Raw genomic sequence first — 14,649 nt, 5'->3', positions numbered from 1 at the left:
GTGTGTGATGTGTGAGTGTGATGTGTGTGTCTGTGTGTGATGTGTGTGTCTGTATGTGATGTGTGTCTGTGTGTGGTGTAGGCTTTGTGTATAATGCGGGGTCTGTGAGTGGTGTGTGTCTGAATGTGATGTGTGTCTGTGTGTGGTGTGAGGGTCTGTGTGCGATGTGTGCGTCTGAGTGTGATGTGTGTGTCTGTGTGTGATGTGTGTGTCTGAGTATGATGTGTGTGTCTGTGTGTGGTGTGGGGTTTGTGTATAATATGGGGTCTGTGAGTGGTGTGTGTCTGTATGTGACGTGTGTCTGTGTGTGATGTGAGGGTCTGTGTGTGATGTGTGTGTCTAAGTGTGGTGTGTGTCTGAGTGTGATGTGTGTGTCTGTTTTTGATGTGGGGTGGTCTGTGTGTATGGTGTGTGTCTCTGTGTGGTATGTTTGTGATGTGGGTCTGTGTGTAGTGTGGGGGTCTGTGTATGATATGTGTGTCTGTGTGTGGTGTGGGGTTTGTGTATAATGTGGGGTCTGTGAGTGGTGTGTGTCTGTATGTGATGTGTGTCTGTGTGTGATGTGAGGGTCTGTGTGTGATGTGTGTGTCTAAGTGTGGTGTGTGTCTGAGTGTGATGTGTGTGTCTGTTTTTGATGTGGGGTGGTCTGTGTGTATGGTGTGTGTCTCTGTGTGGTATGTTTGTGGTGTGGGTCTGTGTGTAGTGTGGGGGTCTGTGAATGGTGTGTGTGTCTCTGTGTGGTGGAGGGAGTCTGTGCATAGTGTGCATGTCTCTGTGTGGTGTGGGGATCTGTGTGTGGTATGGGGTCTGTGTGTGATATGTGTGTCTATATATGGAATGTGTGTCTGCGTGTGGTGTGTGTGTCTGTGTGTGATGTAGGGGTCTGTGTGTGGTGTAGGGATTTGTGTATGGTATGTGTGTCTGTGTGTGGTGTGCATCTGTGTGTGGTGTGTGTCTGTGTGGTGTGGGGATCTGTGTGTGGTGTGTGTCTGTGTGTGGTGTGTGTCTGTGTGTGGTATGGGGTCTGTGTGTGCTGTGTGTCTGTGTGTGGTATGGGGTCTGTGTGTGGTGTGTGTCTGTGTGTGGTATGTGTCTGTGTGTGGTGTGGGGATCTGTGTGTGGTGTGTGTCTGTGTGTGGTGTGGGGGTCTGCGGTGTGATGGTGTGTGTGTGGTGTGGAGATCTGTGTGTGGTGTGGGAATCTGTGTGTGGTGTGTGTGTCTGAGTGTGGTGTGGGAGTCTGCGGTGTGATGGTGTGTGTGTGGTGTGGTGTCTGTGTGTGGTGTGGGGATCTGTGTGTGGTGTGGAGGTCTGCAGTGTGATGGTGTATGTGTGGTGTGGGTCTGTGTGTGGTGTGTGTCTGTATATGGTGTGGTGTCTGTGTGTGGTGTGGGGATCTGTGTTTGGTATGGGGGTCTGCGGTGTGATGATGTGTGTGTGGTGTGGGGATCTGTGTGTGGTATGTGTCTGTGTGTGGTGTGGGGGTCTGTGGTGTGATGGTGTGTGTGTGATGTGGGTCTGTGTGTGGTGTGGGTCAGTGTGTGGTGTGTGTCTCTGTATATGGTGTGGTGTCTGTGTGTGGTGTGTTTCTGTGTGTGGTATGGGGTCTGTGTGTGGTGTGTGTGTCTGTATATGGTGTGGTGTCTGTGTGTGGTGTGGGGATCTGTGTGTGGTATGGGGGTCTGCGGTGTGATGGTGTGTGTGTGGTGTGTGTCTGTGTGTAGTGTAGTGTCCGTGTGTGGTGTGTGTGTCTGTGTGTGGTGTGGGGGTCTGCGGTGTGATGGTGTGTGTGTGGTGTGGAGATCTGTGTGTGGTGTGGGAATCTGTGTGGTGTGTGTGTGTCTAAGTGTGGTGTGGGAGTCTGTGGTGTGAATGTGTGTGTGGTGTAGGTCTGTGTGTGGTGTGAGGATCTGTGTGTGGTGTGGAGGTCTGCAGTGTGATGATGTGTGATGGTGTGTGATGGTGTGTGTGTCTGTGTGTATGTGTGGGTCCGTGTGTGATGTATGTGTCTGTGTGTGGTGTGGGGGTCTGCCGTGTGATGGTGTGTGTGTTTGTGGTGTGGGGGTCTGCGGTGTGATGGCGTGTGTGTGGTGTGGGTCTGTATGTGGTGTGTGTGTCTGTGTGTGGTATGGGGGTCTGCGGTGTGATGGTGTGTGTGTCTGTGTGTGTGTGTAGGTCTGTGTGTGGTGTGTGTGTCTGTGTGTGGTGTGTGCGCAGTGTGATGGTGTGTGTGTGCTGTGGGTCCGTGTGTGGTGTGGGGGTCTGCGGTGTGATGGTGTGTGGGTCCGTGTGTGGTGTGTGTGTCTGTGTGGAGTGTGCCCATGTCTGAGGGCCTGACCGGCGCTGGGAGTGGCGCGGTGTCTGGTGCAGAGTCTGACTCCACAGGAGCCCGGGAGCCCCAGGAGCGGATGAAGGGCCTGGGTCCCCGTGCGGTTACCTCGCGGGGTGCGGCGCAGGGAGGGCGCCTCAGAGCCCACGGTGCTGGCGCTCTCAGCATCCACCCATCCCCTCCCTCCAGAAGCTGCCCAAAGCCCCGGGGGCCCGGGGAGCCCAGGCTCATTTCCTCTCTCTGCCCAGGCCCGCACGGCCCATGTGCCAACCAGAGAACGGTGGCTCTCGCAGCAGGATCCCCCCTCCCGTGGCCTGGACTCCCTGCCTGGGGTTCGAGTCCAGCTCCGTCCCCTGCGGGCACTGTGTGAGCCGCTTTTCCCTCTGAGGCTCAGCCGCAGCACCCAGGCGGGGTGACCAGGCGCTTGAGCTCCAGGAAAGGCGTGCACGGAGGGGTCACACAGCACGTGTCACACCATTGCTCTTGTCCTCACTCTCTCCTCCGGTCCAGGACCCTTTGGCTGGTTGGGGGCAGGCTGTTCCCACCTGACGGGTCCGGGTCCCAAGCAGGGAAGGAACTGGGGGCCAAACGGTGACCCCGGGCATGGCCAACGCAAGTGTGGGTAGTGGGCCTCCCGGATCCCCCACCCCCACCCCACCCACCAACCTCAGGGCTTACTGCCCACGCAGCTACCAGCCTGGGCCAGCACAACCAGTCTTCCATCCCAAGCCTGGCCCATCCCTCCTGGCACTGACAGTGCCCCAGGGAGGCAACCTGGAGTCAGGCCCACTTGAGCCCACTTGCAGGCGTTCCTTCTCTCTGCCTCTTCCACTCCCCAACTCCACGCGCTTCTCGGCTGCATCTCCCACCTTAGAGGGTGGCCCCCGCTCATCCTCCTTCTCCGCTCCTCTCCCTCATATTCTTTCCTCCTCACCCTCCGCTTCTGATCTTTCTCCCCACTGAGGGGGAGTCTCATTGCTGGAGTTCCTGGCCATCCTTAACCCCTCCCACTACTGCAAACCCAGATGGACCCAGGACAGAGGGCTGCGGGGCTCCACAGCCCTCAGAGCACCCATGCTGGACGTGGGTCCCCTTTTAGAAGCAGGAGCCCTTGTGGAGATACTCCAGGTGCCAAGAAAGGCAACCAGGTAAGAGTCACATGGTGAGTGACTGGCAGGTTCTGTTGTCCTGGCCAGACCCTCTGGGGGCAGAGTCTGGGGACAGCAGTGTCTGCCTGGGAGCCCAGGACTCCCCAGGGGATAGGGCTCTCAGCGTCCATGGGAGGATTTCAATGGAACAATGGGTTAAATACCCACCCAGGCTGGTGCAGGCTGGGTGAGGGGGACAGGGTGGCCAGGGCAGTGTCCCTCCCGGTTGAGTCAAAGGGGACTGGGCCCGGGTAGCTTGGGAGGGGCCTCTGCTCAGCCTCTACCTCATTCCTAGCTCAGGGCTGAGACACAAATCTGGGACACAGATAGGTCAGGGGGATGGCTGTAGGCAGGGGACATGCTGGATGGGAAAGCCAGGGTCCCTCCATCCCCTAGAGGTTTATGGGCAGGTGCCCCAGCCATGGGGACAATGTGGGCTACAAGTCATCCATAGCTGCCCTTCCTGTTCCAGGCCCCTTCTCAGCCAGGACCATGCTGAGCGTCAGAGGGTTAAAGGGTGGGGGTCTTGAGCCTCAGGTCCCCCACCTGGTGCACGGCAGTTTGCAGGGGGCAGGGTAGGGAGACGCCTTAGAGGCCTCAGATAGGAGACAGGAAGCCCAGAATCCCTTCTCTGATGGCTGGACCTCCAAGGCTTCTGGGCCCCAGAAAGGAGCCTCTGACTCCTTCATCCACAGCCCTTGGCTGCTTGCCTATTGCTCCAGGGCCCAGCCGTCTTCCCCTGCCCAGGGGGGCCCCCTCCCAGAGCCAGCCACCCGCCTGCCCTGAGCCCGCTGCTGACCACAGCCCTGAGTGTGGAGTGAAGGGAAGAGGCTGGGCCGTGGAGACTGAGGGCCTCCCACTCCCGCCCCTCACAGCCAGGGTTGGAGCCAGGGGTCACCCCCTCATCCACCCCAGAGACCAGGGCAAGGATTGGTGGAAAGGCTGAGAGGTTCAGGGGTCACAGTGCATCGCTGGGTCGGAGGTCAAAGATTTGCTGACAACAGCCTTGGAGGTATTGATCCAGTGGGGGAGGTGACAGAACTCTGTGCCCTGCCAAGAGCTGTGGGCACGGGCTGGTGGTCAGCAAGCTGGATGCAGCAGAGCCCACCCCAGAACAGGCTCCTGGGGACGAAGGGCAGGGGGCTACACAGCCCCTCTCATGGCGCCAAGTCCCTTGACAGGCAGGGGAGCAGGGGTCATATCACAAGGGATCTCGGTTATCATGCCTGAGCTGATGGTCCAACATGCCTGGGCCTGTCGCCAGGGGGACAGCAGGGACCTGGCGGCTATGTGATTCAGCACCCAGAGCTCTCACAGGTATGAGGCGACAGGCCTGGGCGATCTGGAAACTGAGGAGTCAAAAAACCCGACATCATCTTCAAGAGAACAGCAGGCCAAGGGCCGGGCTGGCTTCCTGGGGGAGGGTACACAGCTGCAGTGACCCTCAAAGGCTTCCCCCAGTCTTACCTGCTCACCCCAGAGCCAGCTTCTAGCGGATGCAGGCATCATTCCAGCTCCCTCGCACCCCAGAAAGATGTAGTGAATCCTTCTCCCCACTCCCATCCCCAACTTGTGCCCAGAGCCCACCCGGAGATGGCCAGACAGTCTGACTGCCCCTTACTCATCTCGCACACACCCACCCACCCAGCCTTGGCCCAGAAGGAGGGAGCCCCCATGACCGAGAGGGTGAAGGGACATCTCGCCCAAATGAACTCACCCCAAACAGACTGGACCCAAAGGTGTTTCCTTTTCTTTTGGATTATATGAATGTGTACATATCTTTGTATGGAGGGGATTTTATTTATTTACTTACTCACTTAGCTATTTATTTATTTTGGCCGCACCATGTGGGATGTGGGATCTTAGTTCCCCAACCAGGAATCAAATCCATGCCCCCTGCAGTGGGAGCACGGAGTCTTAACCACTGGACCACCAGGACATCCCCCCAAAGGTGTTTCTGCATCTATCCTTGAGGGTGCCTGGGGAGAGAAAGGAGGGGAGTATGCGTGCCTGCCTGTGTGTGTGCCTGTGTGTGTGCGCGTGTGTATCTGCATGTGCGTACATCCATGTGCTTGTAGCTATGTGTGCACGTGTTTTTCCTGTGTGTGTGTATGTGCACGGGGCATGTGTGTGAACATGCCGTTGTGTGCATGTGTGAAGTGTGTGATCATGTGCACTTGGGTGCATTGTGTGTGTGTGTGTGTGTGCGCGTGTACTCACATGTGTTTGGCCCAGGCCCCAGGCTGGGCTGGCCCCCTTCCAGGCACTGCCTGGAGAGACACTCCAGCTGTCCCTTGGAATGGCTTGATCAGAGCTTAGCCAGAAACCCTTACGAGTCCCTGTGGCCCTGGCTCTGGCAGCTGGCCCAGAGCTGAGGGCTTCTGATCAGCCCTGGCCAAGCTGGCAGCATGGCCAGAGGGCAGCTCTGTCCACTGGGAAGCCATGTGGTGGCCCCTGACTCAGAGCATGCCTAGGTTCGAGGTCACTGGCACGGAGACAGGAAGAGACACGTGGCCCCCTGGGGTCTGGAGCTCCTTGATGCAAATGGGGCCCCCTAGCAGTGGCCCCTGCTGGGAACATCAGGTATTGCAGACTGACTCTACAAGCCATCGTCAGGCAAAGGGCCCCCTTCGCTGCAACAGATCCCTCTCTGCAAGGAGCAGTGGGTTGATACACATGGTTTTCAAACTGTGCTCTAAGGAAGCCTGGGGTTCCTCAGGTCTCTCCAGGGGCTCCCAAAAGTCAATGCTCCCAGCTTCTCACCTTCCTTCTCAAAAGAGCATTGGTTTTAAGTATTGAGCTTTTGAAGCTATTTCTCCCAAAATACTTTAAATCTCCAGGCTGATTTTGACCTTTCAGTTCTGGGAGTCTATTTATGAGTGTGTCTCAGTCAGATCTGTGTTTAGAACAATTCATTGGGCTTTAACCCCATCATCTTCTGCCCGCTATACAATGTCACTTTAGATTGGGTTCTGACTTAAATATCTCTTGGAAAGCGGAAGAAGCAATAAAGAGAGGGGAGTTCATTTCAGAGCTGGGCAGTTTTGGGGGTCCCCTGGGGCCCAACCCTTTGGCAAGGGCCGAGTTCATGCCCTCCAACAAAAGGGTATGTACGTGAGGGGCTCCGAGGGACGGGCTGCCTCACCGCTCTGGCCTTGACACGGGGAGACCCTGATAACAGGGCATCTCCACCCAACAGCTACGGGCTCCTCCCACCACTCCAGAGGGGCAGAACAGTTACTGCTGGTCTCCCGCTGCCACATGGCTTCTGGCATCCTCCCGCATGTCCCCAGCTCCTGTACGTCGTAACACATGGGGCACACCACGTCGCCTGCATTCCACACCTTGCTGTGTTTGCCTGAAGCCATAAAATGTGATTTGCTAGATATAAAACATGGTTCACAGGGAGGTAAAGCAGGGCCAGAGGTGCGGTGGGTGGCGGCTAGCCACCCTAGCCCCAGCCTGGCCCACCACTTCTAGCTTAGACTGGCCCCAGAAGCTCCCCATGGGGGCCACTTCCCTATAATTTCCTAGGGGGTGTGGCCACAACAGACCAATCAGAGCACGACAAGGTCTGGGGACAACTGGGGCAGATACACCTTGTTCAGGTCTTTGGCTTTGTTCCAGGGGGATGTGCGCTAAGGCCCAGGATTGGTCCTGCCATGGCAAGACCAGGTTGGGATGGGTGGGGGACAGCCTTGACCCACTCATCCCTGTGCATTCACTCATTCATTCAGCAGTGGAGAGACTCCAGACAGGAACTTTCTTGCCCTTCCCTCTGCCCCACTCCCTCTGACTTTGCTCCCAGCCAAGAAGACACTATCCAGGAGCCTGGAGACAGACCAGCCCTGTCCTGCCCTGGGGAGCCCTCAACCAGCGGGGAAAGGCCCTCGAGGGTTTTAACTGCTTCTCAGCCTACAAAGATATGACGACTGGGTCCTGTTGGATCCACCACAAGCTGTGGCCTCCACTCCTCACCAGCCATTACCGGCCCCAGATAGAACAAGCCCTTCAGCCACATCCCAGCATGAAGGCTCCACTGCCTGGCCCCCGAGGGCCTCTCCATATTGCATGTCCTTGGGGAGAAGAAGGCAGCATAGCCCGAGGCCCCATGTAGTCTGTTCTCTCCCACCCTCCACCCTTTATCACTTCACCCATCCACACGGGCCTAGGTGTTCCACTGTAACAGGTCCAGCTTGTTCCTGCCTCAGGACCTTCGCACATACTGTTTCAGGTGCCCCGAATGCTCTTCCCTCTAGTGTTCACACGACTGATCCTCTTCATTAGCTGTTCACAGAAGCCCTCCCTGGACCCTCCTTGCCCATGACCCTCCCAGTTCTTCCATGAATGACTTCCCCCATGACAGGGTCCCCACCACAAATTCTCGGGTTCATTTACTGCTGCCTTTAGCATTCTGAGCCTGCAGGCTCCATGGGGTAGGGTCCAGTCGTCTATGGCTGAGTCCCCGGCGCCGGACACACAGTGGGTCCTGCTCACTCTTGCTGAGCAGTGCACAAGTGAGTGCCTGTCTAAGGGCTGGGAACTAGGCCCACAGGCAGCAGAGTAGGGCTGTGGGAATCTAAGTGCCAAGCTGGACAGGGGCGGGCAGGTGCAAGTGGGACTCTACCCTCCTCCTTCACCTGGCAGGTAGGCCTGCCTGCGGGCAAAGTGCTCGCCTGGAAGTGCCAGCAGGAAGGCGCTCCCTCCCCCGCAGCAAGGCATCTGGGCCAGGGAGGGGCCGGGTGGCCAGGAGTTACCTGCTGCCCCACCACTTGCTAGCTCTGTCCTCAGCCTGGATCTATATGGGCAGGAGGTGGGGACGGGCTGAATTCCATGGAGAATGTCTCCTCTTGGACAAGGCAATGTCACCCCCATGGGCTAAACACAGCTAGTGGGTGCTCAGATGTCTTAACAGATCGGAAAGCACCCCTTTATCAAGGAAAGGGGGGCAAGCTGGGGGGGCGGATGAGGGGACTTCTTCTGTCCCATGGGCTCCTGGTGACACCTAGTGGCCAGCGTTTCTGATGCACTGTTTCCCCCATTCCCTGAACTCTCTCCTGGGGGAGGTCCCTGGGAGCAGGGGCCCCCCCAGCCCTCGGCCTCACCCACTCACGTTCTCACGATCCCCGTCTCTGGGCCCACACCCACACGCTCACTGTCACACCCTCTCTCAAGGCTCTTCCCACCCACACGCAGTCACAGAGCCACCTGGGGGCCCCTAGGGTGTCCCTGGGCCCTGTAGGCAAAGAGTCTTCACCAGGGCCAGCTCCTACCCGCCAGCCTCCCCACCCCCACCCAGATGCACCATGACCAGCTAGTCGCCCCTGGGGAGGGTGGCCTCAAGGGTGAGGCTGCAGTGGCACGCTGGGCTCCCTGCCCACCTCCTCCCCCTGATAAAAACAAACCAGGCCAGGGGCCCCAGACCAAGGTCGAGAAGCAGCAGGAACCCAAGAGGTCACCATCCTGACCAGAAGCCCAGGAAGAACCAGCCCGTGAGCAAGGCCTGCACGAATGAGGGTGGTGACCCTTGAGGACACCGGGCAGGGGAAGGGGCCTGGGAGCCAGGCCAGGCCCCAGAGTGGGCACGTCCACACTGGCCAAGAACAACCTCAGCTGAGCTGGGGCCAGGCTGCCTGCGTCACTGAGAGGAGCCTGAGGAACTGGGAGAAAGGCCTGGGCGGCGGGGTGTCTGAGCCCTACCAACTGAGGCATGGGGCACGCAAGGCCAGTGGTACAGGGCGGGGCCTGATGGGGCCCCGGAACCCCGACTCCGTGGACTGGAGGGATCCATTTCAGGTATACTGCCAGCCCTCTCCTGCAACAGCCACCAGGAAAGGAGGGCAAAGGTCCCTTTCCCCATTTTTTTCCCCCAGTTGGGAGCACGAGGCCCAGTGGGAGCTGACCGAGACAGGAGTTGCTGGCGCCTCCCTTCCCAGACTACAGAGCACTGGGGCCTTCACCTCCTATAGGGCCTCGCTGATGGCTCAGATGGCAGAGAATCCGCCTGTAACACAGGAGATCTGGGTGTGTTCCCTGGGTCAGGAAGATCCCCTGGAGAAGGGAATGGCTACCCACTCCGGTATTCTGGCCTGGAGAATTCCATGGACAGAGGAGCCTGGTGGACCACAGTCCATAGGGTTGCAGAAAGTCAGGCACGACTGAGCCAGTAACACTTTCACCTCCCATATCCTCCCAGGATCTGGCATCCCTCAGCGCTGTGCACCCAGCTCAGCCAGCTTGGAGATGGCTTCATGCACCAGCGCACCCTCCCTGAGCCCCCTCTACCTGCATCACACAGAGGAGGTGTCCCAAAAGCCAGAGCACCCCTGGGATGGGATGCAGTCTCTGCCAAGGGCTGAGAGGTGGCCAGGTAGGGGTGCCCACAGCCCTTCTCTGCCCTGTCCACAGCCCTGGCCCACTTGCCAGGCATGAACCTTGCTCAGGGACAAGCAGACTTGGGGGCAGATGAGAAGTGAGGTGAAGGCCACCCCAGGAGGTGCCCCATGCCCCAGGGACACCTTAAGTGCTGGAAGTTCTGGTTCCTCAAGGGGTAGATGCCAGGAACTGAACTGGAGGCGGGACCCTTCCCTCTGCCTCCGCAGTGCTCGTCCTCAGCCCTAGCCCCACGTTGGGCCAGAGCAGACCTTCCCCAGTAGACACCTGTGGTTGGAGAGATTCCAGGGTCCTGTGAGAGAAGGGGCAGAAGCTCTGGTCAGGGAGACTCCATGTTCTTCCCCTACCCCACAGGCTGTAATCCACAACCCTCCCAGAGCTGCCCCTCAACAGGCACCTCCTCCAGTCTCTGGAGGGGCACTGGAGGCCTCAGCAGATGAAACGAGGCTTGAACTGACTCGCGGTCTCAGCCACGTCACCTTCTTAGGAGTCATACTCTGACAATGCTGGCCCTGGGGGCTGGGACGTGTGGAAGGAAACACTGGCCCAGGTGATGCTGGGGAGAGGCTCTGGTGGAGGGTTCCCTGGAGAAGACCCCTAGGCTGAGAAAGCTCCTCCAGACCAGGGGTGCTGATAGAATTTCAGGCTAAGGCAGAGGAAAGGGCCCTGAGAAGGACGAGACCCCGAGCTGCTGGGAGTGAGACGTAGGAGGGGCAGGTGGGCGAGGCTGGGGCAACAGGGGCCCTGGGGGCCATGGGTGAGAGGCCACCAGCTGGGTGAGAGGCCCTCGTAGTTCTTGTACTTCTCCCATGGGGTGTCTGAGAAATGGAGGGAAACTCTGGGTGTCGGGCAATGAGACTGCTACAGGCATTGTCGAGGAGCGGGGGTGGGGCTGGGGGCTGGGTGTGGGTGCCATCCTGCCCAGCGGCAAGTTGTCCTGTGCCCACACAGCGTCTGAATATCACACGGGACACTCTGGTGGGGGTAGGTTCTGCCCCTCAGGGAACGTTTGGCGCTATCTGGTCACACTTCTGATCATCACCTGGGGTGGGAGTGCTCCTGACCTCTAGTGGATGGAGGCCAGGGATGCTGCTAACATCCCACAATGCACCATAGCACATCAGTAGCACCAAGGCTGAGGAATTCCTGGCGAAGGTGAAGACTCTCTTGGTAAGGATGAGAAGTCTGGAAACTGCTTTTGTTTTACACGGTTTCCAAATATAGAACTTGCTAGGATGCAACAAGCATGACAGTCCTGGGAAAATGCTTCCTTGTTTCGTTTGGATGTTTATCAAGAGTTGTTTGTTCTGGTCCAGTGGTTAAGACTCTGACTTCCAATGCAGAGGGCTCAGGTTTGATCCCTGGTCAGGGAACTAAGATCCTACATGCCACCAGATATGGCCAAAAATTGAAAAATAAACCTTAAAAATTTTTAAATAAAACTGGGAGCTGCCGTGTAGCACAGGGAACTCTACTCAGTGTTCTGTACAGAAAGTGAAAGTGAAGTTGCTCAGTCAGGTCCCGACTCTTTGCAACCCCATGGACGGTAGCCTACCAGGCTCTGCCGTCCATGGGATTTTCCAGGCAAGAATACTGGAGTGGGCTGCCATTTCCTTCTCCAGGGGATCTTCCCACACCAGGGATCAAACCCGGGTCTCCTGCATTGAAGACAGACGCTTTACCGTCTGAGCCACCAGGGAAGCCCGTTCTGTATAGAGGGGGAAAGAATCTAAACGAGAGTGGATATATGTGTGCGTGTGGCTGATTTGCTTTGCTGCACACCTCAAACTAACACAACATTGTAAACCAACTATACGCCAATAAAAATTTTAAAATATATAAAATAAAAAAACAGAGTTGTTTGTCATTTTGGAAATTTGCCATCCCTAAGCTGTGGCTCCTGCAGCCATCTGAGCCTGGAAGGATGCTCTGAGCTCAGTCTGGTCTACAGCTACCACAGCCTCCATGATTCTACACAACTGGTAACTGAGTCCTCTGTAGGTCATACGCAAGCATCTTTTAAATCAAACACACATTGTGAAGTTACAATTTACATCCCTTTTATTTCTCTCTAGTTTTAAAGTTAGGGCATTATGTTGATTTTTATTTAATTTGACTGTAGGTTACATTACCTATGAATTATACTCTGGGGTGGCAAGAAGACATGATAACATTCTTTATAGAAAGGCGAATGAATCAACAGGCTGTGCTGAATGCCAGGACAGACCCCAGGGAGCAGCTCAGGACCAGGAGGCCCATGCCTCCCAGGGGTCACAGTTTCCACATCTGACTATCCCAGCTCCCCACTTATCAGCTATTTCCACTCCACTCCATGCCACAGCTTTTCCACCTTAAAAATGGGGAGACAACACAGCACCAGACCCACTCCCATCTCCCCACCAGCAGACCACGCCCTGAACCTAGCCTGTGCCTGGCCCCCTCCCCTCTTGGCACGACTCACCCTTAGCCAGGCTGACCCGGACCCCATGGGCAGCCTGGAGTCGGCTGAGGCCCTGGGAATCCTCACTTCACACATCTTCCTCCCTGTGAGGTGGGCCCGAGGGAACGTGGCATCCTCCTCTTGGGAAAAAGTTCCAACAGATGCTGGTCCTGAGGTCCTCCGGGATGGTGCTGAGTGGGCCCGAGGCCCCAGCCCCACTGGTGACTCATGTCAGGAACAGACTGGGTGGGGTCAGATTCAGGCCCTCCCCTAATGCAGATCTCAGTCCAGCCCACCCAGAGTGGATGGTGCTTTGTGCCCAAAGGGGTGGTCCCAGGAGGGTGACCCAGGGGCCAGGGGTGGGGAGATCTCTCTGACATTGAGACAGCTGCTCTCCAGACCCTTCTCTGTGGGCACCCAGGGTCCAGAAGGCCCATCTGCACAGGGCCCTGGAAAAGCAGATGGACCTGCGTTTCCAGAGTGGATTACCCCTCACAACCCAGGGGAGACAGACCCCTACCCTCTGGCACAGGGAGGAGGGGGATCCAGGAGGGGGCACCCAGAGAGCTGTCCTGTCCAGGGTCCCAAGTTTAGACTTCCTGTGAGGTCCCCCAGTGACATTCCACCAAGGCCCCTAAGCTGCCTGCACGACTGAGGACAGTCCCTGCCCATTAATAATAAAATCCTGCAGTGTCCCAGGGGCTGGTGAGTCTCAAATTCAGAAGTATCTGGTGATGCCAAAGTCTTGTTTTCACATGAAAAGCGTTAGTTTGTAACAAGTACACGCCTAGAGTGCCCCAATATTTAATAGTAACTGATTTTGACCTATCTCTGTGTTTTGAGGCACCAGGTCTCTGAGGGACCCGCCTAAGCGCCCAGGCCCACAGTGCCCGCTCCCCTCCAGTGGCGCCCACTCCTCCGCCCGCACCTTTCTCAGGCTCACTGCCTCCCTGCGTACTGGGCAGGTGGGGAAGCTGGGCCCATGGGGCCCACAGAGCCCCTGCCCACCAGGCTGTGGTCGGCTTGTCAGGGCAGCTCACTCCGCTGTGAGAAAGGCCAGGGCCCATCAGATAAGGCCCTGGGCCCTCCCCACACCACCGCCACTGCAGAGGCTCTATCGCCTCCTGTCCTTCCCCAGCCCTGCCCCGAGGCAGGTGTGCTGCGCGGAATGAATTTTACTACCAGATCTCTCGGGTTTCACTATGAGTTTCCTGACCCAGGCCAGCACCCACGGCCCCGGGGGCCTCCCCTCCATGTCTAGGGCCAGGACAGGCAGCAGAAGAAGGAAGTAGGCACAGCCCTTGGGAAGGACTTCCCTGGCTCCCAGCTGACTCCAAGAGAGGCTAGGTCCTTTCCCAAGAAGCCTGGCCAGCCTGTCCCAACCCCTTAGGACAGGATTCACCAGGGCCTGATTTCCTTGTGTCTGAGAGGGAGGCAGGCTACAGAGTCCACCCCAAGGTCAGAAGGCTGCCCTCTGGTGGCATCTTTTGGAATGGCAGGTGTCCTTGAGAGACGGCCAGGGCAAAGGTGTCCTGGTCCGGGAAGTTCACCTGGCAAGATTTGGGACTGGGACAACCAGGAGGGACAGGAGAGTCCAATTCCGGAGCAGAGGCCCAAGCCACAACTTCTCATATTTTCTACTGGTCCCTGTTACCCACAGCCCTCGCCACCTCCAACAGGGGGCTACACAGGGCTGTGCCTATGGGAGTCTCAGGGGAGAACACGGCTGACACAGGACAACGTGAGGGTCCCAGACTCCCCAGCAGGTCACCCTACCCCTCTTTTTCCCTCTTCCAACCAGTGGGCCCAGGAACCCCAGGCGCTGGGCAAGCTGCCCCTGAGAATAGCTGTGGCACTGGGGGATCATGCCCCATTCCCACTCCCTCCCCTTCACAGATGGTCAGTGACTCATCTAGCTTAGAAGTCAAGAGCAGGACTGGGGCTGGAAGCTGTATCTCTGAGTTCGCAGTCAGATGCTTGGGAACCTGCATTGAGGATCTACTGTGTGCTGGGAATAAGGCCAGACTGCCTATGAGGAGCATCTGGTCGAGCAGGGAGGGAAGTAGTAAGGACGGGGGCAAGGTGGGCACAGGAGAGGCACGTGGTCCCATCTGGGGGCCAGGAGGTCTTCCTGGAGAAGGTGGTGAGCAGGCTGACTCACGAGCAACACAGGAGCAGGAAGGTGTGCGTGAGGGGGTGCAGGCCAAGCAGACAGCATGGGCGAGGCAAGATGGGGACTGACATCTGAGCATGCAGAGCCTGGCACAGTGGCTTTAAAGGTGAGCGCACATCCCAGATTGCTCAGACATCCAGTTAATGCCCTCTCATCCTGCTTTAATT

This window comes from Bos grunniens, chromosome 18, assembly GCF_055505025.1.
Source record: "Bos grunniens cultivar Pamir isolate PY7600 chromosome 18, Bosgru_T2T1.0, whole genome shotgun sequence".
Taxonomy (NCBI): Eukaryota; Metazoa; Chordata; class Mammalia; order Artiodactyla; family Bovidae; genus Bos; species Bos grunniens.
This window is presented reverse-complemented; position numbering follows the sequence as displayed.